Below are 22,763 nucleotides of genomic sequence, written 5' to 3'. Positions count from 1 at the left end.
CTGAGGCTCGCAGGGTGAAGTTCGCCACTGGCACACTTGAAGGGATTGCGCTCACTTGGTGGAACGCACAAGTGCAGATCTTAGGGTTGGCAGCTGCTAACGCCACACCCTGGAATGAATTCAAAGAACTGATCAAGAGGGAATACTGCACTAGAGAAGACATTCACAAGTTGGAGGACGAGTTGTATAACTTGAAAATGGTTGGTTCGGAAATCGAAGCTTACACCAAGAGATCAAATGAGTTGGCTGTGTTATGTCCAACTATGGTGGACCCTCCATACAAGCGTATTGAGTTGTATCTCAAAGGTTTGGCACCAGAAATACAGAGCCACGTTACCTCGGCTAACCTCAACAACATCCAGGAAATCCAGCGTCTCGCTCATCGCATCACCGATCAGGCAGTGGAACAGAATAAACTGCCTAAGCGCGTCAGTGCTACTGCTACCGCTACTGCTTCTACTACACTTGCTACTCCCAGTGAAAGTAAGAGAAAATGGGATGGGGATTCTAGCAAGGGGTCAGCTTCAGTACAGTCACAAGCTCAGCAACGAAAGACAGACAGTTACCAGAGTCCCAGTCAGCACTCCTCAGGCAGCCACAGACAGGGAGGGTATCGAGGAAACCTTCCAAAGTGTAACACCTGCAACAAACATCACAGTGGCCAGTGTAATAAGGTTCGTTGTCAAAGATGCCTCAAGATGGGTCACGAGGCCAAAGATTGTAGAAGCGCTCGACCTGCGAACCAGAACCAGCAGCACCTACCAGCACAGCAGAATCAGCAACAGGGCAACAAGGGGTGCTATAATTGTGGTGCTGAAGGTCACATCAAGAGACACTGCCCTCAGCTAAACAGGAACCAGAACAACAACAATCATAACAACAATCAGGGTAATGGTAACAACAACAACGGGGGAAACAACAACAACAACGGCAATGAAGCTCGTGGTCGTGCTTTTGTGTTGGGTCGAGGAGATGCAGTGAATGATCCCAATGTGGTTATGGGTAAGTTTCTTCTCGACGATATTTATGTTACTGTCTTATTTGATTCGGGTGCTGATACAAGTTATATGTCATTGAAAATGGGTAAATTATTAAAACGTACACCAACACCCCTAGACACCAAACACGTCGTAGAACTAGCAGATGGTAAAAATGTAGAGGCCGCTCATGTAGTCAAGGGTTGTAGTATTGTTCTAGCGGGTCAGACTTTCTCGATTGATCTCATACCCATAGTTTTGGGTAGTTTCGACGTCGTCATCGGTATGGATTGGTTATCCCAACATCACGCGGAGATCTTATGCAAAGAAAAAGTTATTCGTATTCCTCGCTCCAGTCAAGAACCTCTCGAAGTACAAGGTGACAAGAGTGGTGCTGTGGTTGGCATTATCTCTTTCTTAAAGGCGCAGAAATGTTTACGAAAAGGACATACCGCCATTCTGGCACTTGTCACTGACGCATCAGCAAAGGAAAAGAAGCTGGAGGATATACCAGTTGTGCGTGATTTTCCGCAAGTGTTTCCTGAAGATTTACCTGGTTTACCTCCTCATCGTCAAGTCGAGTTTCAGATTGAGTTAGCTCCTGGAGCAGCACCAATAGCCCGCGCACCGTATCGTTTAGCTCCAACCGAACTGGAAGAACTGTCGAAGCAGCTACAAGAGCTCTTGGAAAAGGGCTTTATTCGTCCAAGCTCTTCGCCTTGGGGAGCTCCAGTGTTATTTGTGAAGAAGAAAGACGGTACGTTCAGGATGTGCATCGACTACCGTGAACTCAATAAGGTGACGGTGAAGAACCGTTATCCTCTTCCGCGCATAGATGACCTATTCGACCAGTTGCAAGGGTCGTGTTACTATTCCAAGATTGATTTAAGGTCAGGGTATCATCAGCTGAGAGTCCGGGATGAGGACGTCTCCAAAACCGCTTTCAGAACTCGCTACGGTCATTACGAGTTTCTTGTCATGCCATTCGGGCTTACGAACGCGCCTGCAGTCTTCATGGATCTTATGAACAGGGTGTGCAAACCTTATCTTGACGAGTTTGTTATCGTTTTCATCGACGACATTTTAATTTACTCCAAGAGTCAGGAGGAGCACGAGCAGCACTTACGCCTTATCTTGGAACTTCTTCGAAAGGAGCAACTGTATGCAAAGTTTTCAAAATGCGACTTCTGGCTTCGTGAAGTCCACTTCTTAGGCCATGTGGTAAACAAGGATGGGATTCATGTCGATCCATCCAAGGTTGATTCGATCAGAAACTGGCCAGCACCACGTACACCGACAGAAATACGCCAATTCTTGGGTTTGGCGGGTTACTACAGGCGATTTATTAAAGACTTCTCAAAGATCGCGCAACCACTTACTATGTTAACACAGAAAGGTGTCGTTTACAGATGGGGTAATACGCAAGAGACCGCTTTTCAGTACTTAAAGGATAGGCTTTGCAGCGCACCTATTCTCTCATTGCCAGAGGGCACGGATGACTTCGTGGTTTATTGTGACGCATCGATACAGGGGCTTGGTTGTGTATTGATGCAGCGGGATAAAGTTATTGCCTACGCTTCGCGGCAACTCTAGGTTCATGAACGGAACTACACGACACACGATTTAGAGCTGGGAGCTGTTGTTTTCGCGCTTAAGATATGGCGACACTACCTGTACGGTACCAGGTGCACGATTTACACCGATCACAGGAGTCTCGAGCATATTCTTAAGCAAAAGGATTTGAATATGCGTCAACGGAGATGGGTTGAACTTCTGAACGACTACGAATGCGCCATCAAGTATCATCCAGGCAAGGCCAATGTTGTGGCTGATGCCCTCAGTCGGAAAGACACACTACCTAAGCGCGTGCGAGCGCTACAGCTTACCATTCAATCCAGTCTTCCGGCACAAATACGAGCTGCTCAGATTGAAGCACTAAAACCCGAAAACGTCAAAGCTGAAGCCTTACGCGGCTCAAGGCAACGCATGGAACAAAAGGAAGACGGTGCCTACTATGTAACGGGGCGTATTTGGGTCCCACTTTATGGCGGTTTACGCGAACTTGTAATGGATGAAGCTCACAAGTCTCGCTATTCGGTACATCCAGGGTCGGATAAAATGTACCACGACATCAGCACTACTTATTGGTGGCCTAGTATGAAGGCTCACATCGCTACGTACGTTGGAAAATGCTTAACCTGTGCGAGAGTCAAGGTTGAATATCAGAAACCAGCTGGTCTACTTCAGCAGCCTAAGATACCACAGTGGAAATGGGAAGAAATTTCCATGGATTTCGTTACGGGCTTACCTAGATCCCAGCGTGGGAATGACACTATTTGGGTGATCGTTGATCGACTCACAAAGTCTGCTCACTTCTTGGCTATCAAAGAAACGGATAAGTTTTCTACCTTAGCAGACATCTACTTGAAAGAAGTTGTTTCGAGGCACGGAGTGCCCACCTCTATTATTTCGGATCGCGATGCACGATTCACGTCAGAGCTTTGGCAAGCGATGCACAAATCCTTCGGCTCACGGTTAGACATGAGCACAGCATATCACCCTCAGACGGATGGGCAGTCTGAGCGAACTATCCAAACTCTAGAAGACATGCTTCGAGCGTGTGTCATCGATTTCGGCAACGGCTGGGAAAAACACCTCCCTTTAGTGGAGTTTTCATACAATAACAGTTACCACACCAGCATTCAAGCCGCTCCATTTGAGGCATTGTACGGACGTAAATGCCGGTCACCTCTCTGTTGGGCAGAGGTGGGGGATAGTCAAATTACGGGTCCAGAGATTGTTGTGGACGCCACAGAAAAGATAGCACAGATACGACAACGCATGGCGGCAGCACGCGACCGTCAGAAAGCCTACGCGGACAAGCGTAGAAAACCCTTGGAATTTGAGGTCGGAGATCGGGTTTTGTTGAAAGTTTCACCCTGGATGGGTGTGGTACGTTTTGGCAAAAGGGGCAAACTGAATCCGCGGTACGTCGGACCATTCGAAATCTTAGAAAAGATTGGCAAAGTAGCCTACAGATTAAACCTACCAGCTGAACTCGGTGCAGTTCACAATGTATTTCATGTGTCGAATTTGAAGAAGTGCCTGTCAGATGAGACCCTTATAGTTCCTTTTAAGGAACTCACTATCGACGAGCGGTTGCAGTTCGTCGAGGAACCAGTTGTAATCACGGACCGGGATGTTAAGGTCCTCAAACACAAGAGAATCCCTCTTGTTCGAGTTCGTTGGAACTCCCAGCGTGGTCCAGAGTATACCTGGGAACGCGAAGATCAGATGAAAGAAAAGTATCCCCAGTTATTCGAAACCAATGCATCCACTTCTGAGGCTGAAGCTACTACTACTGAATTTCGGGACGAAATTCCAAATCAACGGGGGGATGATGTGACACCCCAGGAAAACCAGTGAACGATGTAACTTACCTAGCTTCCTCAGTGAGTGCGTACCAAATTTCGGGACGAAATTTCTTTTAAGTTGGGGATAATGTGACAACTCGAGTTTCTGACTTTCATTTTCGCATTAAATGCGCGTTGACTTTGACTGTTTAGTTGTTTGGATTGTGGACTTGAAATTGTACGCGTTGTGTTTTAATGAAACGTATTGTCATTTTGCCTATATGTGATTACTTGCTGTGGTAGAAAATAATATTAGAATTATTATTAAAACACTTAGTCTAGATCACGAAACATGACATACAGTTCGAAGGATTCGAAGGACCACGAAAGATAACCTTCGATTCGAAGGATCAACTTTCGGTTCGAAGGACCACGAAACATATCCTTCGACCAAGGATTCTATCCTTCGACATCTTTCGGCCCAGTCTTTCTAATGGGCTTGGCCCATTCCTGTGAAACGATTTATAAACGTGAATGCATGTAAACCGGCAGTTACTTCTAAAAAAACCCTAGTTCCATTGTGTGTGTGTGACGGCATATAGCAGACCTACTCTCTGTTCGAAGGATTTCATTCCGTAATCCAGATTTCCGGTTAGTGTGTGATGTTGTTTATGATGCTTTGATTTCATGATTAATAAATTGTCTTACAATATATTGTTAGTATGTTAATCGGATCTGTTTTGATGATGTTCAATGATAATGTTTTGTGGATCGGCTATGATAACCGGATATGTATGTTAGTATTGCAATATGTTGTTTGTATGTTAACCGGATATGTATGTTAATCGGATATATGTTAATCGAATTGTTCATATTGTAATCGGTTGGTATGTATGTTTTGGAAAATATTTATGTTAATCGGATTGTTACGCCATGGGTTCGAGTATTGATCTTGATTAGTTATGAACTTGTCGTGTTTTAAAGTTAACCTGATTGAATGTAAATAGGTTGTGTTCATGTATGGTTCGATTAGGGTTCTTGTGAAACAATTGAAATCTGCCTGTTTGATCGATGACGTACTGAAACTGTTAGGAATTGATAGTTGACCGAAAGATATTGTGTTGACCGAAAGATATTGTGTTGACCGAAAGATAGTTGTGTTGACCGAACCATAGTAGTGTTGACCGAAGGATATCTTTGACCGAAAGATAGTGTGTTGACCGAAACATAATCTGTGTGTCGAAGGATAACTATGTCGAAACATAGCTGATGTGTCGAAAGATAACCATGAATCGTAAGATGATAACTGTGTATCGAAAGACGTGTCGAAACATAATGGTGATAGTTGTGATAATTGTTAGACCGAAGGGTGAGCAATGTATCGAAGGATGGGTAATGTGAATCGAAGGATAGTTGATGATTAAGTGTGAAATAATACGTGTTGTGCCGATATGCAAACTGACTGTTATGTGAACATTAAATTGCATGCGTATCATTGTGAACATGAACTGATTTGTTATACGTGCATACAATAGGACTTGATTAATTACTTGTGAGTGCATAACCTAGCATACCGAGCAAACCAAGGTGAGTTCACACTCCTACTAAGGCATGGGATTCCCGGGTTGTGGGAATGGGTTAAAGGTTTCAATTGACTAATAACGTACAAAAGCTTTTCCTAGACTATCACCTATCATAGTCCTCGGATGTCAGGACGGTTCCGTAGGTTGGGATAACACCTACGTGGTTCCGTAGGTTGGATAACACCTACGTGGTCATATGCCATTACTATCCTCGATACAAAGGATACGCACGTAAAACCTACGTGTACGCATTACATACTTCTTCCGTAGGTTGGGATAACACCTACGTGGTCATATTTTCAATTACCTCATACGAGCTACTGTTCTCGGACGAAGAACAGGGATAATACGAATAGTCTAGTGGTCACATAACATGGGAAGCCCCCACTTGAATAACTTACTATTGGCCCTGTAGAGCCACCCGTTACTTACTATTACGCATTTACTTACTGTGAACTCGCTCAACTAGTTTGTTGATCATTCTGTTACATGCCTTGCAGATCGTTAGGTACTTGGAGCTTGCACTGGAGAAGCGGGTCGTTGTGGACAGGGATAGTGTTTTCTACGTTGAACTATTATGACTTTTAAAACTATTATCCATTGCTGGTTTATTTACTATGCTTCCGCTACACTTTGAAACTATGGTTATGTTTTTGAACACCTATCGTATTGAATGGATAGTTTACATTTATTTTACTTAATATTATTTACATGTTCAATATGATTGGTGGCTTGATCCTGGTCAGTCACGCTCCCAAGCGGTGATACTCCGCGTGTGGATTTTGGGGGTGTGACATGTTTTTCCCAACCATTACCAAAATCGATTACACATGCCCTAAGCATGTCTTCAAGGGTTTGGATGGTGCGCTCAGACTGCCCATCCGTCTGTGGATGATAAGCGGTGCTCATGTCTAAACGTGAGCCAAAGGACTTGTGCATTGCTTGCCACAGTTCAGATGTAAAACGTGCATCACGATCAGAAATAATGGAGGTTGGCACCCCGTGCCTCGAAACCACCTCCTTTAAGTAAACGTCTGCTAGTGTAGAGAACTTGTCTGTTTCTTTGATTGCCAAGAAGTGTGCAGACTTAGTCAATCGATCCACTATCACCCAAATAGTGTCATTTCCACGTTGAGATCTAGGCAGGCCAGTAACGAAATCCATGGAAATCTGCTCCCATTTCCATTTCGGGATCTCTGGTTGCTGAAGTAGGCCTGATGGTTTCTGATATTCGGTCTTGACTCTTGCACAAGTCAAGCATTTGCTAACGTAGGTTGCTATGTGTGCTTTCATGCTAGGCCACCAGTATGTAGTCTTTAAGTCGTGGTACATCTTATCCGAACCAGGATGTACTAAGTAACGAGACTTATGTGCTTCATCCATCACCAGTTCGCGTAAATTTCCAAAAAGTGGGACCCAGATGTGCCCTGTAACGTAGTAAGCGCTGTCTTCCTTTCATTCTAATCGTTTCCTTGATCCACGTAGGGACTCCGCCCTGATGTTCTCTGCTTTCAATGCTTCAACCTGAGCACCTCGTATCTGAGTAGGAAGACTAGATTGGATGGTAAATTGTAATGCTCGCACACGCTTAGGTGTAGTATCCTTTCGACTGAGGGCGTCGGCCACAACATTGGCTTTGCCCGGATGATATTTGATCGCGCATTCGTAGTCATTCAAGAGCTCGACCCACCGACGTTGTCGCATGTTCAATTCCTTCTGTTCGAAGATATGTTGGAGACTCATGTGATCGGTTTAAATGGTGCACTTGGTACCGTACAGGTAATGCCTCCATATCTTGAGTGCAAAAACAACAGCTCCCAGCTCCAGATCGTGAGTAGTGTAGTTCCTTTCGTGAACCTTAAGTTGGCGCGATGCGTAGGCAATGACTTTATCCCGTTGCATCAACACACAACCAAGGCCTTGAATTGACGCGTCACAATAAACCACGAAATCATCTGTGCCTTCAGGTAATGAAAGAATAGGTGCGCTACAAAGTATCTCTTTTAAGTGCTGAAAGGCGGACTCCTGTGCATCACCCCAACGATAGGTGATACCCTTTTGTGTCAGTGTAGTGAGAGGTTGCGCAATCTTCGAGAAATCCTTGATGAATCGTCTGTAGTAGCCCGCCAAACCTAAGAATTGGCGGATTTCCGTTGGTGTGCGGGGCGCATGCCAGTTCTTGATCGAGCCAACCTTGGATGGATCAACGTGAATCCCATCCGCATTTACCACGTGGCCTAAGAAATGGACTTCACGAAGCCAAAAGTCGCATTTTGAAAACTTAGCATACAGCTGCTCTGCTCGAAGAAGTTCCAAAATAAGTCGTCGATGATGCTCGTGTTCCTCTTGACTCTTAGAATAGATCAGGAAGTCATCGATGAAAACAATAACGAACTTATCCAGGTAAGGTTTGCACACTCGGTTCATGAGATCCATGAAGACCGCAGGTGCATTTGTTAATCCGAAAGGCATGACCAAAAATTCGTAACGCCCGTAACGAGTTCTGAATGCTGTCTTGGAGATATCCTCGTCTCGAACTCTCAACTAATGGTAACCCGATCTCAGATCAATCTTTGAGTAGAAGCTCGACCATTGCAGTTGGTCGAACAGATCATCAATACGTGGGAGAGGATAACGATTCTTCACGGTCACCTTGTTGAGCTCACGATAGTCAATACACATCCTGAAGGTACCATCTTTCTTCTTCACAAATAACACTGGAGCTCCCCAGGGCGAAGAGCTAGGATGTATGAAACCCTTTTCCAAGAGTTCCTGCAATTGAGTGGACAACTCTTCTAGTTCTGATGGAGCTAAGCGATAAGGTGCACGAGCTATGGGTGCTGCTCCAGGGGTTAGCTCGATTTGAAACTCGACTTGACGATGAGGCGGAAGACCAGGCAATTCCTCAGGAAATACCTCAGGGAAGTCGCGTACAATCGGAATGTCTTCTATCTTCTTCTCGTTCGCTGAGGTGTCAGTAATGAGGGCTAGAATAGCAGTGTGGCCCTTTCGTAAACACTTCTGGGCCTTAAGGAAAGAAATGATGCCCACTACAGCACCACTCTTGTCGCCATGAATCACTAAAGGTTCTCTATTTGAACGAGGAATGCGGACGATCTTTTCCTTGCATAGAATCTCTGCTCGATGTCGAGATAACCAATCCATACCAATAACAATGTCGAAACAACCCAGAACGATAGGAATGAGGTCGATAGAGAAGGTCTGACCAGCTAAGATGAGATTACAACCCCTAACTATGTGTGTGGCTTCAAGACTCTTACCATTTGCTAGTTCTACCATGTTCTTGGTGTTCAAAAGTGTTGGGGTACGTTTAAGCATTTGACTTTTAGAGACACATAACTGGTATCGGCACCCGAATCAAATAAAACAGTAACAAAGAAATCGTCCAAAAGAAACTTACCCACCACCACGTTAAGATCGTTCCTTCCATCACCCTGCCCTATCACAAAAGCTCGACCCCTGGCCCCATTGCCTTCATTGTTTCCCCCATTATTGTTTCCGTTCCCCTGATTGTTTTTGTTCTGCCTCTGATTCAGCTGGGGGCAGTCTCTTTTGAAGTGGCCTTCAGCACCACACTGAAAACATCCTTTGTTGTTACCCTGCTGCTGTTGTGGCTGCTAACGCTGATTCTGTGGAGCTTGCTGCTGATTCTGTCGTCGCTGATTTGCAGGGTAGAAACTCCTGCAATCCTTGGCCGCATGGCCGGGTTTGTTACACCTCTGACAAGTGCCCTTAGTGTAGGATCGAATTCGGACCCAATTGAGTCTATCAGAAGAACTATTCCTGATTTGAACGGCGGAAACAGACAAATCAGGTTCAATTCACCGAGTATTCACTTTTAATTGTTGATTCTTTTGATCTGGATAACGTTTACAATCGACTCAACACTTCGTGGCTCACCGGAAGACAATCACCCTAAAACTATTAGATTTTGCTCCAAATGACTGCCTATTTATAGGTGTTCTAATTCCGCTCGAACATGCATGAGCGGAATCACAAACAAGTCTCTGGCGAAATCAGACACTAACCTATTTCGGGCGGAATCAGGCTAAACCACTACGAGCGGAATTAACATATAGGGGTTTCAGGGGGAATCGAGTTAAGGGGTTTCGCATTTGGAGCGGAATCACATCCAATAACAGATTCTTGAATTTCATGCCCAGATCTAGCCTATTCTACTCTAGACTCGATACAAGACGTAGACGACAGACGGATGCACCAACAAACTCCCCCTCGGATGTTGACGGAGTCTTCAGAGTCGAGTCTTCGCATCTTCAGTCTTTATCGGTCTTCACTTTCTCTTTCATCTTCAATAAACTCTTTCCCTCGGATGTTGACATCTTCAAATTCATCAGCACCAACATATACTCCCTCTCAAATCAGCAGAAATAATCTCTGGATCAGAACCTAGCTCTTTGTCATTCAGACTCCCCCTCTTAATCAGCTGGGATCGCAGTCTGGAATTATAAATTCAGGATCTTTTCCTAGCTCTTATCCTGCAAAACTCTACCACAAACATAAGTTTTATGATAAACATTTAAGCATTCAGACACCACTTGTAGATCCTATCACAACCTGATCTATCAATTAGTTTCTGATGAACCACTTTCAAGAGAAACATGTTTGCAGCTTTTGATTTCCACATGTAAATTTTAACTTTAAATCTTTCACACTCACCACTCCCAAACCAGTTCATCAAGTTTAGCACTTGGGATTTTGAAAATCAGCTCTTCAACACCAGTTGTCGAAAATCTTTTTGTATTTTTCAAAATTTATGCTAAAACACACCAAAAATCTTTTTGTAATATTATGAAATAACTAAAATGAATTGCTGTAAAGAAATATTTACAGACAATATTTTTGTGAGTTCGTGCAAGAGGATCATATCAGTTTTGAGACACATCACCAACACCGTTAAGCTTGATTTCATTTTAAGTTTTAAACAATTCACTTAGATTGTCAGTATGTTTGTCCTCTTAAATTTTCACACAAACTTCAAATGATTCGAGATATGCTATTAGTGTCTTGATTACTTAAACTTATTCGTGTGTCCCACTACTTGAATATACTCCCGTATCCAGATCCCAATATTCAGTCTTACAGGTGAGTATACCACAGATGATATCTGTAAAGGCGTTAAATTGCAAGGGCCGTGAGAGCTCAGGTCGATACTTCCGTATACGCAAAGAGATGACGGCTTCGACTTTTGGTGTGTCCCCTTTAGAGGATCTTTTGTTACAACAGCAGTGACTATCAATTTTATTATTTCATCAACTTGCTGAGGGCGGTGCTGTGTTTCAAGCATTTGCGGAAAGTATTATCCGGGGACTAGGTCAGTATTTCCATACAGTAGAAGTCCCGAGATAATACCCCAGATATCACTGAGCATAAAGACCTAGTATCTCAGAATAAGGGACCTTTCAAACAAGATTTCAGGGGTTATCTATATATCCAAGAAGTTGTTACCCACAGAATAAGCAAGTTTGAATTTTTAGATTTATATCTCGTCACAATTTACTAAGTGTGTAAAAACCTACCGACACATCCATAGTGAGATTGTTTATCACATTTTAACTTTACATTTCTTTAGCATGTTGTGATAGTTCACTGATGTACTATCATTTCCTCTTTTATGCAACAAAAACTCATTTTTTAATTTTATCATGTTTTTGTCTTTTTCAAATTTTCTAATGTTTTTGGATTTTCTGAAATTTACTCGGATTTTCTCTGAAATTTACTTCCCCTAAAATGCAAACACATTAAAGAAAAATTGAAATCAAACTATACAAATAAAGTTGACAACCGATATCAAATCACATCAATTCTCCATCCACTCGGCATAAACAATCAGAACTCCCCCTATCAGCAAACTATTTTCCCATTTAGATTTCAAAACACTTAAGTTTGTTTTAATCAAAATGGTTTTTCCGGAAAATAAGTTTGGTTGATTATACCACTTTTAGGTATATCAATAATAGATTCGGGGATGTGGTTCATCATATTGTCTTTCAATCAATTTTAGGAAAATGCAAGTACAAATTAATGTCTTTCATTTACCATATGCAAGCATGCACAATCAAACTTCTTACCACTTGTACGATTGACATTACTGTAGTAAATTCCTCAAGAAAGATGCCGATTCATGCTCCACGCTTACCAACCTGGGAGCTCCCGCAAGTCAGGTTTTTCTATTCAAAGAAAATATCCACCCAAGCCTGACCAGCCTTGGGTGTCACCGAGTCATCAACTCTCGGTTTCTTACCTCCTCTCTTCTTCTCATAGAACTCTTTAACCCCTTTGACTTTTCGGTCAATCATCTTACCAAAGATATGTTTTACCTTGGGGTTAAAGACCTTTTCCACATCAAACACATGTTTATCAGAATAAAATTGGTTAGAAATTTCAACTTTACCAATTTTCTTCTTATAATTTTCAGCTCGAAGTGATGGAAAATTCTCATCATCCACAGTCGAAACTGATTTTTCATCTTTCAAAATAGCTTCACTTTTTGAAACAACATGTGGCTCATCAGACTTTGTGGAGTCAGATTCATCGCCAGAAGATAGCTCTTCTGATTTTGACCTATCAGAATCATCGCTAGAGCTTTCAACAGCTTTCTTAACAACCCATTTTTGGTTATCAGATTTAGCTCTTTTCTTGTAAAATTTGTTTGAACATTCACCAGTTTCAAAGATTGAATTTTTGAACAATTTGGTTCTATCAAGTGGTGGTTCAAACTCCATAACTTTGTTCTTCAGTTTACGAGATACTCCCTGTTTTGGTGCTATTGCCTTAGAACAATCTCTGGCAATATGTCCAACAATGTTGCATTGGAAACAAGTTCTCGTATCTTTCTTCTACTCAGCCAACTTCTTCATTTCATCTTGCTTCTTTGCAAGGAACTCATTGTTTGACTGCCTCCAAAATGCTTTCTTTTCTTCTTCTTCAGATGATGTTCCTGAAAAAAATGTCATTTTGGATTTAAAATGACGAATATATTTTTCATTTTTCTGTTTTTCAGTTGGAGTAAAACCAAGACCTTTCTTTTTGAAATTACCGTTATGGTTTGATTTCTTTTGGAAATCAGAACCAGAACCATAACCTTTTTTCTTGTTTAATCTCTGTTGAACTCTTGAGGTGTATTTGTTAGGTTTTGCATTAAGACATAAGTCTTTTATTTCAGAAATATTAATTTCTGTAAGTTTGAAAACCTTTTTGATCAGTTCGGTTTTGACACCTCTTATTGGAAATTCCTCATCAGAATATAATTTGTCAGAATCATTCAAAGTATAAGCAACTTTAAACATTTCATCATCCAAATTAGATTTTGATAACAGTAATTCTTTGTCATAAACTATTTTGCCCTGTTTTTCTGTTTGACCCGGAGTGCTTGACTCAGACTTTGACTCTGGACTAGACTCCGACTTTGACTCCTCTGTTTCATCACTATCTAACACATGATCCACTACTATCTTCATCAATTGAGATTGTTGATCAGTGTCAGACGATGTATAAACGACATCAATGTTTTCTGGCAAATTGACTGACGACTCCAACTCCCACTGCAAATTTGTTGCCTTTTTTACTCTTTCATCATTTGGATTTCTAGCCAAATATCCATTTTCCAGCGGGGGTGGACACTTGTTGTAACTGACACCTTGTTTCTTACCAGAATTCTTTTTGTCAGTCTTTTTCTTTGTGTCACTCTTCTTCTTTTCAGGAGTCTTTTCTTCAATCTTTTCTTCTAAAACTTCCTTTTCTTTGGTTACATCATTGTCCTCAAATGCCTTCAAGCTTTCGGATGTCGGATAAATCCTGTCAATGACATAAGACGAACAAGAGGAACTTTTCAACAAACGATTAACTCTTTCAGTTTCAATCCTTTGAAGTTCCAGTTTTTGTTCAAGAGCAGCACACTTCTCGATATAATTGTTCACAACTTTTTGCTTGACCATGAATGCTCCTTGAAGTGTCTTCATAGCAGTAGCTTGCTCTTCACTTGTGTCATTGTACATATTCATCGCTTTGTTTAGCACATCATAAGATTCTTTCAGTCTGTGAATCAAATAACTATTTTGTTTCTTCATTGCTTCACAATTTTCACAAGTTACTGAAAACTTCTTTGCAACAGCTTCTTCATTTTTCTCTTAACTTTGGAACTTCTTTCACTTTTCTTTTCACCACCGGTACTGTCTCATCATCACTACTTGTGACAACTGTGCTCTTTAATCGATGAACAATACAAAACAATGTTAATTATCAATAAAAAATGTGCTTTGGTGTTGTTATATGTGTTTGGTGATTTTACAATTCGATTCGATTCGGTTTCAAGCTTTAAATCGCTTTCTGGAAGGTTATACGCAAACTGGTGCGTAAACGCAGTCAGTTAAACGCGACAAACACTCCGGGATAGTGAAATAGGTTTAACATACCTTAAATAACCTTCACATAACTTAGAAATAAGTTTTGGATGGTTTGGTGTGTCGAAAACAAGTTTGTTCGATCGCAGGGACTATTTGTGTCAAACTGCGAAACTATACCAATTTGTATAGTAATGAACATTCCGGAACTTGATCATAAGTTAAACATACCCTAAAATATCCTTTACATAGCTTAGAAATAGGCTTTGAGGGGTTCGGTATGCTAAAATAAACTTATTGGTCATTCAGGGACTAAAAGCGTCAAAAAGTGCACAAGTTTGCATTTTCGCGCATACCTTACGTTCTGAATATATCCGGACATCCAAAAATTTATTTAATCATTAAAATATTTTATTTTAGTGATTGGCATGATAAAATTCCATTCGTCGCTTAATTTGGATCGTTTTTGCGTTCGTTACGACTTCCGTCGTAATTAACCGAACAACGCAACCGTACGACCAAACGAGCCAACATCCGAGATATTTTTGAGCACATTTTAAGTTCCCTATACTTTAACTTCATTTTAGAGCTTTGAAATGAGGTTAACGGGGCTTAAACGTGTCAAAAATGCATCGAAAACCAAGTTTGGGGCTGCAGGGACTAAATCTGCCATTTTGAAACTTGCTGACCTGCAAGGTCCTTACGGACCGTATGGGGAAGTGCTTACGGTCCGTAAGCAGTCCCCAGATCAGCAGAAATGCAGAAACATTGAATCTGGCCTTCTAGTTCGATTTTGATGGTTTTGATCAGTGGTTTTTCATGCTATGGGCTGGTTTGTGTGGAGAACGAGTCCCCCAATCATTCTTTGACAATTGTATGGACTAGATCATTCCCTCTTTGCCAAGAAATGATCCTAACGGTTTGCGAAAAACTATATGTAGCCCAACCATTTCACTTGTTCTTTGCTCATTCACTTCTTCTCTTCTCTACAATCTGGTTTGGGAGCTCTCTCAACTGATTGGAACTTTGGTTTTCTTGTAGAAAAGATAGCGAGGACCCTTAATGAGCATTCTTTCATTCTTTTTATTGTTTTACTAGTTTGAAAGTCAAATTTAGTTTGACTTTCAGTTTGACCAGTCTGTGGTCAACGCAAAGTTCGGTTGAACTTTGCAACGTGATTGTAATCACGTTGGTTATAATCCTTAGTGATTATACCCGCTGATTACCACGTTAACTAGGTGTAGTGACGAGTCAAAGTTTCGGTCAAAATGCGTTTTAGCACGCATTTTGCAACGGAACTACTTTTAGGTATCAAAACACTTTGTTTTGATACCAAATCAGTAGGTTAAACATGTTTTGACATGTTTAGCTCGTCACTTTTAGTTAATGCTTGTTTAGAGTCGTAAGTCGAGCGGTCTAAACCACCGCTTAGACTTTCGAACTCGACCCGTTTGGTCGATCATTAGGATCCGACCAAGCATGTTTAGTGACCATAGTTGCATAGGGAATAACCTTCCGAGGTTATACCTTATGGTCACCGAGTTTAATAGTTGTATGATAGGTGGTTTATATGCCTTAGGTAAATTACCAAAATGCCCTTTTCATGCATAATTGGACTTTAAGCATATGTAACCTAACTTTTGTCACCTAAACTGATTATGCAACCTATTTAAACATGTTTAGGCATATAATACTTGTCATAGGACTAGTTAGACGTCTCGAACGCGCGTTTGCGCGCACAACGCGTTAAAGTAGCGTAAGCTACCTTAATGGGTCGCAATGGGTCGAAAGCACTTAGGTTAGGTTTCAACCTAGGGTGTAGGCTTGTTACCATATCACATGAGTTCCAACACTCGTTTGGTTTACAAGACCTCATCCTATCCGATCTCCCGATTTAGGCGTCTATTGTTTGACTAAGTGATTCGATTATTAGGTGCTGCTTGAGTTCCTTGGTTTGATTGAGCTTGTTGAGTTCTTTAGATTGAGGATACTTTGCACTTCGATGTGAGTACATAGTTCCCCTATTTTACTGTTTTCAATTGTTTTGGGGTGATTCATATGTATAAAACGATTTCAAGGTTTAAACGATGATTTCATAAACGATTAAGATGGTTTATATAAAACTAATAACGATTTCAATAATGTGAACGAACTTGTTGGTTGTAATTACATAACGAATGACATTCATTAGCTTTGGCCGAGCCGACCAGTATTAGGTTATGGTACCATAGGATCTGACAAATCCCGTTATCAGACTACACCCATGGTTATGTGTGGGGGTTATGTAGGTAACGACCGAATCTGTGATTATTAACTTACCCTTTGGTGGTTTGTTAATACGAGAAACGAGGTAGTCGAGTCACGAAGGTTTGAATGTTGTTAACGAGATGACCAAAAGTAATTTCACTATTAAAACGAATACGATTTTGGGGCGAGTTAAACGATTTAAACACGAGATACACGATTTGAAACGAGTTAAACGAATTAAACGATTGGTTTTGGGTAGTGATTAGATAATGGGACGGGTGTAGCATGATAAAAGCATGGTAGATACGCCGCTGGTACATCTTATATATAAGTGCTTCTATCATATTACATTGCGTGTCATTATTTAGTTCACTTGGGAAACGATTTGAAACGATGTCACACAACGCGGTTTTCGAAACGATATAAACCATACGAGTTTTATTAACGAGTTTTTACGAGATGTTTACAAGTTGTTATACTAAAAAAAATGTTTTTGGGTTAAGAGTCATGGCTACAAGATTTTATAAACTATAACCATCTTGATTTGAGTTGGTTAATTATGTTGCAATACACTTTTCAAAACGAGGTTTGTATTTTGACTCTTGTAGTCTAACGAGGTACTGCAACATATAAACGAGCCATAAATCCGATACTCCCATAAAACCTATGTACTCGCCAGCATTTCTTTGCTGACTCTATTTTTACGTATGTTTCAAGTGGTATTGCTTGATGTTGCCTGCTAGGAAGCTTGTGTCACATAGGACCTGGACGAGGCCTTAGTGACTTAAAAACAGTTATAAACAATATGTAGTTTGTTTGTTTTGATTTAAAGACAATGTACATTACATAATAATTCAATAAAACGAAACATTTGGTTACCATGGTTGTGGAACAATAATTCTGTTGCAACACTCCCCGACGTTTCCGCCACGGTTTGTTGTTTTAACGTGGTCGGGGTGTGACAGAAGAGTTGGTATCAGAGCCAATGGTTATAGGGAATTAGGTTATTAGAAATGCTTTGACCTAGACTATAACTTTAGGACCCTAACACAAGTTTACTTGTGTTTAGAATTTTAAAACAATACCGTCACCTATCCTTAGGTGATAACCACAACGAGAACACGATAACGAATCCGCTTCGAAACTTAATCATCTATTCTTGGATGATTGATTACTAGGTTTTGAACCTTCTGTTATAAGGTTTTGAACCCTCTTAGTTTTCAAACTCTCGTCAAAGTTTGGGTCTAAATAATATGAACACGTGCAAACTGGAAGAGTGAATGCCTGTACCCTGAGTTTTCTGTCTAAGGCTAGAGTGTTCGTACAAATCCGCATTATCTGACCAGTCACTCTTACCTGGGAACTCTTGGGGTGAGTGTTCACTTATAGGCGAGTATGTCTTCGCGATACATTATAATGACCTATTTACTTTGATTTGTCAATGTGTGTCGTTTGTTTGTTCGAGGTAACGAACAAATGATCGCCTTCCTTGTGTTCTGTCAATGTTTTCAATGCCTCTTTTGTTTTTCCAATTGTCGACCTCACTCGTTTCTCATGTTTCCTTGTTAGACAATGCCTCCTCCGATGCTCGAACTTATACTGCTGAGGAAGTCGCAGCCCTTGTCTCTCAGCAAATGGCTGCTGTGCTTCCAGACATTGTGACCCAAATCCACGAACTATACAACAACAACAATAATAACAACAATAATGCACCGTGTAACTTCAAGAATTTCAATTCTGCGAAGCCGCTTAAGTTTTCTGGGTCGCAAGGAGCAACTGCGCTCCTGCAATGGTTTGAAAGTATCGAGAACACATTCAGACACGTGCAGTGCCCGAATGAGCGTAAGATTGAGTTTGCATCTAGTGTGTTCGAGAAGCGAGCTCTTACATGGTGGAACGGAGTGATGCTTGATAGGGGTGCCGAAGTGGGAAGAGCTCCGAGCTCTCATGATGAGAGAGTTCTGTCCCCGTCACGAGATTCAAGCTTTAGAATGAGAATTTGACGATTTGAAACAAGTCGGGGGAGAACACCGTGCTTATACGGATCGATTTGAGGAGCTCAGTTTGTTGTGTCCCACGATGGTTACCCCGTTGGATAAGGCAATTGAGAGGTATATCAATGGTTTACCCGATTCCATTCAGGATATTGTGACCGGTGTTAATCCTACTACCGTTCGTCACGCGATCGAGTTGTCTGCTACCCTGACTGAGTCTCAAGTCAGGAAGGGTAAACTTACCCGCAAGGGTGATAAAAAGAAGTCAACCGATTCTGATAAGGAAAAGGGTAAGGGTAAGGGTAAGAAGCAGGGTGATGTGTGTAAAATGCAACATATAAATTACATCAAATAAGGCATAAAACTAACCTTTTTTAAGTACTAATGTTGGAAAAAGAGTGTTTTTGTCTTCCTTTTGTATTTTCAGGATTAAATGAGCTCAAATTAACAAAAGAAGCAAAAAAGGCAGCTAAATCTAACATAAATACAAGAAAAGGAACATAAGTGGATTGCCCGACCCCTCGGCAGCATCCTCCCAAGCAAAACAGAGAAGGCAGAAGACTGAACACGCCCCGTGCTCAGCCAGCACAGGGCCGTGCCCAAGAAGCAGCAGATAAGACAAACCTATAGAAGCTTCTATTGCCCACCACGGGGCTGTGCCCAGTGAACACGGGGGCGTGGTGAAAGTACTGCAGGCGCATTAATTGTAATTGCGAATTACAATTAATGAGGAGAGAGATTGTTAGACAGGCATGGGGCCGTGCCCAGGCTTCTGTTCAGCCTATAAATAGGAGTGCTTGGTTTCATTGCAACTTATCCCTTGGCACACCACCTCTCTCACACTTCATCCACCACCCACCACCATCACAACACCATCATCCACCACCATCATCCATTGTCCATCATAGAGTGTGTGAGTCGTCTCGGGATCCAAGATTGATCGTAAGAGTTCTTGACAATCAAGGCCATGTTTGCCTAAGTCTCTTACATCACTTGGTGAAGACAACTGTTTAGTATAATACTTTTTTATTTTTAATCTTTTGCACTTTTTATTTGGTTTTGTATTAATTACTTTAATAACTAGTTACTTATGTTGAAGGTGATTCTTCCTTATCGTTTGTCCGTGGTGTCTTGGCATTATTTTACTGTCTATATAAAATAAAAGATTTTCACCATTCATATCTCCACGGTCTATATGGAGGTATGTTGGCTACCTGGTCGGGGGTTAAGGGAATGGTTTGGTAAGGGTCTTGCCCTTGTTCAGTGTTTAGAGGTCCAGCAAGGGACCTGGGTCAAATTTAGTAGGATCTCCTTCAATACCCAAAGGTATTGTATGGCGGGGATCCAAACTCTTTGACCCCCTCATAAGTTAACTACTATTAATACTATAACCCGGCTATTTAGGACTGTATCCCTGCTGACTCAGACTACTTAGTCGAGGGTAACGTCACCTCCAAAAGAGGGGCCTACCATAATTTGCATTAATAACTTAATTCATTATCTTTCAATAATCCGACCCTTTAGGATTGTATCCTTGCTGACTCAAACTACTGGGTTGAGGGTAACGTCGCCTTCAAAAGAGGGGCCTACTACAATAACTAAGATAATCTCTTAAACAAGTGCAAAAGTGCGAAAATAATCAAAGGTTATACTAATACACGAGTCGGATCCAAGTGATTCATCTTGTCTATCTGTTTTTATTTTTATTTTTATTTTTCAGCATTTAGTTAGTTTTTATTTTCTTAGTTTAAAAATCTTTTTTTTCTAACATTTTGATTTGATTAGACGTTGAGGATAAACCGGTACTAAAAGCTCTTGTGTCCTTGGACGACCTCGGTATCTTACCAACACTATACTACGTCCACGATGGGTGCACTTGCCCATATGTGTGTTTAGTGTTAGTAAATATTGTGTTTTATAAATTTAAAACTTGGCTAAAGGTGTAAAAAGGGCTTAAAATATACATCTAAAATATATACACACTTGCACGCATCAAGTTTTTGGCGCCGTTGCCGGGGACACAAGGATTTTAAGAAAGTTAGGAATCAACGGCCTAATCATTTTTTTTATTTTTCTTTTTAATATTTTAGGATTTTTTTTAGTTTTTCAGCTTCTGCAGAGTTCAGCACGGGCCGTGCCTAGTCGGACACAGGCCGTGCCCAGCATTGTTACTGGCAGTTTTTAGTTTTCCAAGTTACAGAAGGTTGACCACGGGGCCGTGTCGGTGCAACACGGGGCCGTGTCCAACTCTCCAGTAACTGGGGTCTGGAAAACAATCACTGTAACTCCAACCACGGGCCGTGTTCACTGAGCACGGGGCCGTGGTGAACCTTCTGACCAGCATTCTTTTCTGTTTTTATTGCAGGGCTTGGAACCAGACGCCACCCCTACGTAGTGTATGAGCTCCAGTTCTAATAAGGACATAAAAGAACCTCTAGAAGAACCCGAACGCTTTCTCAGAAAAAGACTAAAAGCCAAAAACCAAGAGAAGGTTTCGGGAAATCCACTTCCAATGGCGGACCAATGTACCCTCATGGATTATCTACGACCCACCGTAGGTAATCTCGGCGCCGCTATCAATGCACCGAATGTTGAAGCCAATAACTTTGAACTTCGGCCGCATTTGATACAGATGCTTCAAAACTCCGCAACCTTTCATGGGCTTGCGGACGAGGATCTCCATCTACATATTACTAATTTCTTAGAAATATGTGATACTTTTCGGATCAATGGAGCATCAAATGACGCCATCCGCCTCCGAATGTTTCCTTTTTCACTAAAAGACCGAGCAAAAGCTTGGCTTAACGCCCTCCCAGCTGGATCGGTAAACACCTGGGATGAACTAGCCCAAAAATTTTTATATAAGTATTTCCCTCCCGCTAAAACGGCTAAACTAATGACTGAAATTAATACATATTCACAAGAGGACGGGGAATCCTTATATGAAACGTGGGAAAGGTTCAAGGAGCTATTGCGAAAGTGTCCACATCACGGCCTTGCGATATGGCAACAAGTATACACTTTCTATAATGGATTGTTGCCACACACAAGGCAGACACTTGACTCTAGCTCTGGGGGACTTTTCGGTAATCGCCGCCCGCATGAAATATATAATCAAATTGAGGAAATTGCTTAAACCAATTTTCAGTGGCACACTCCCCGAGGCAATAAATCTATTGCCCCGGGCGCCCATAAGGTTGATGAAAGCACTTCTTTACAAGCCCAAATCGAGGCCCTTCCTTCGAAAATAAAAAAATTGGAAATGACAAAAACAGTCTCGGTTATGGCTTGTGAAGGGTGTGGTGGGCCACATGAAAATTGGAGTTGTATGAAAGAAACAGATGATCAACAAGAGTCGGTAAGCTACATTGATAATAGACCTAGGCCGTCGGGTCCTCCAACGGGCACCTACAACCAAGGATGGCGAAATCACCCTAACCTTGGTTGGAGAGAACCCGACAATAGTATTAACCAACAAAACCAACGAACAAACTTTCAACAACCAAGAAATGAGTCACAAAATTTCCCTCAACAACAAGGTGGACGAGAAAGGCTTGAAGATACTATATCTCGCCTCATCTCCGACACTGAAAAGAAAAATTCGGAGAGGTTTCTACAATTAGAATTAAATTTTAGAAATCAACAAGCTAGTATTCAAAACATAGAAAAACAAATAAGTCAACTTGCCCAAAATTTCTTCGAGAGACCACAAGGCGCATTACCAAGCAATACCAAAACAAACCCAAAAGCGCAAGTTCATCTCATCACATTACGAAACTGCACCGTGGGCCCTACGGAAGTGCCACCGCCTACCGAGGAGACTATACCGCCGCCTCTACAAGAGAAGGGTTCCCCTCCATCACCAGAGCCTACCAAGGCTCCTCGGGTTCCGTACCCCGGTAGGTTAATCCGTCAAAAGACCAATGAGCAATTCGCAAAATTCGAAAGTCTACTAAAACAATTGCATGTCAACATTACTTTTATTGATGTCCTAACCCAAATGCCCAAATACTCTAAGTTTATGAGGGACTTCCTCACTCATAAAAAGAAAATTGAAACTTTGCAATTAGTTAACTTAGGCGAAGAATGCTCTGCCCTCGTACTCAACAAACTCCCCCAAAAGAAAATCGATCCCGGAAGCTTCACGATTCCTTGTTCGATCGGGGACTCCCCCGTTCGTAATGCACTAGCCAACCTTGGGGCTAGCATTAACCTCATGCCCTCATCA

General features: G+C 41.6%; 1 non-coding gene across 1 annotated transcript; it reads right to left on the bottom strand.

Moving 5' to 3' along the window:
- Positions 1-21,425: 21,425 nt before the first annotated feature.
- Positions 21,426-21,532, bottom strand: LOC118484386. Its single transcript, XR_004873497.1, has one exon. It is a non-coding gene; the product is annotated as a small nucleolar RNA R71 (small nucleolar RNA).
- Between the last annotated feature and the right edge of the window lie 1,231 nt (positions 21,533-22,763).

Source organism: Helianthus annuus, chromosome 11, assembly GCF_002127325.2.
Source record: "Helianthus annuus cultivar XRQ/B chromosome 11, HanXRQr2.0-SUNRISE, whole genome shotgun sequence".
Classification (NCBI taxonomy): domain Eukaryota; kingdom Viridiplantae; phylum Streptophyta; class Magnoliopsida; order Asterales; family Asteraceae; genus Helianthus; species Helianthus annuus.
This window is presented reverse-complemented; position numbering and strand designations above follow the sequence as displayed.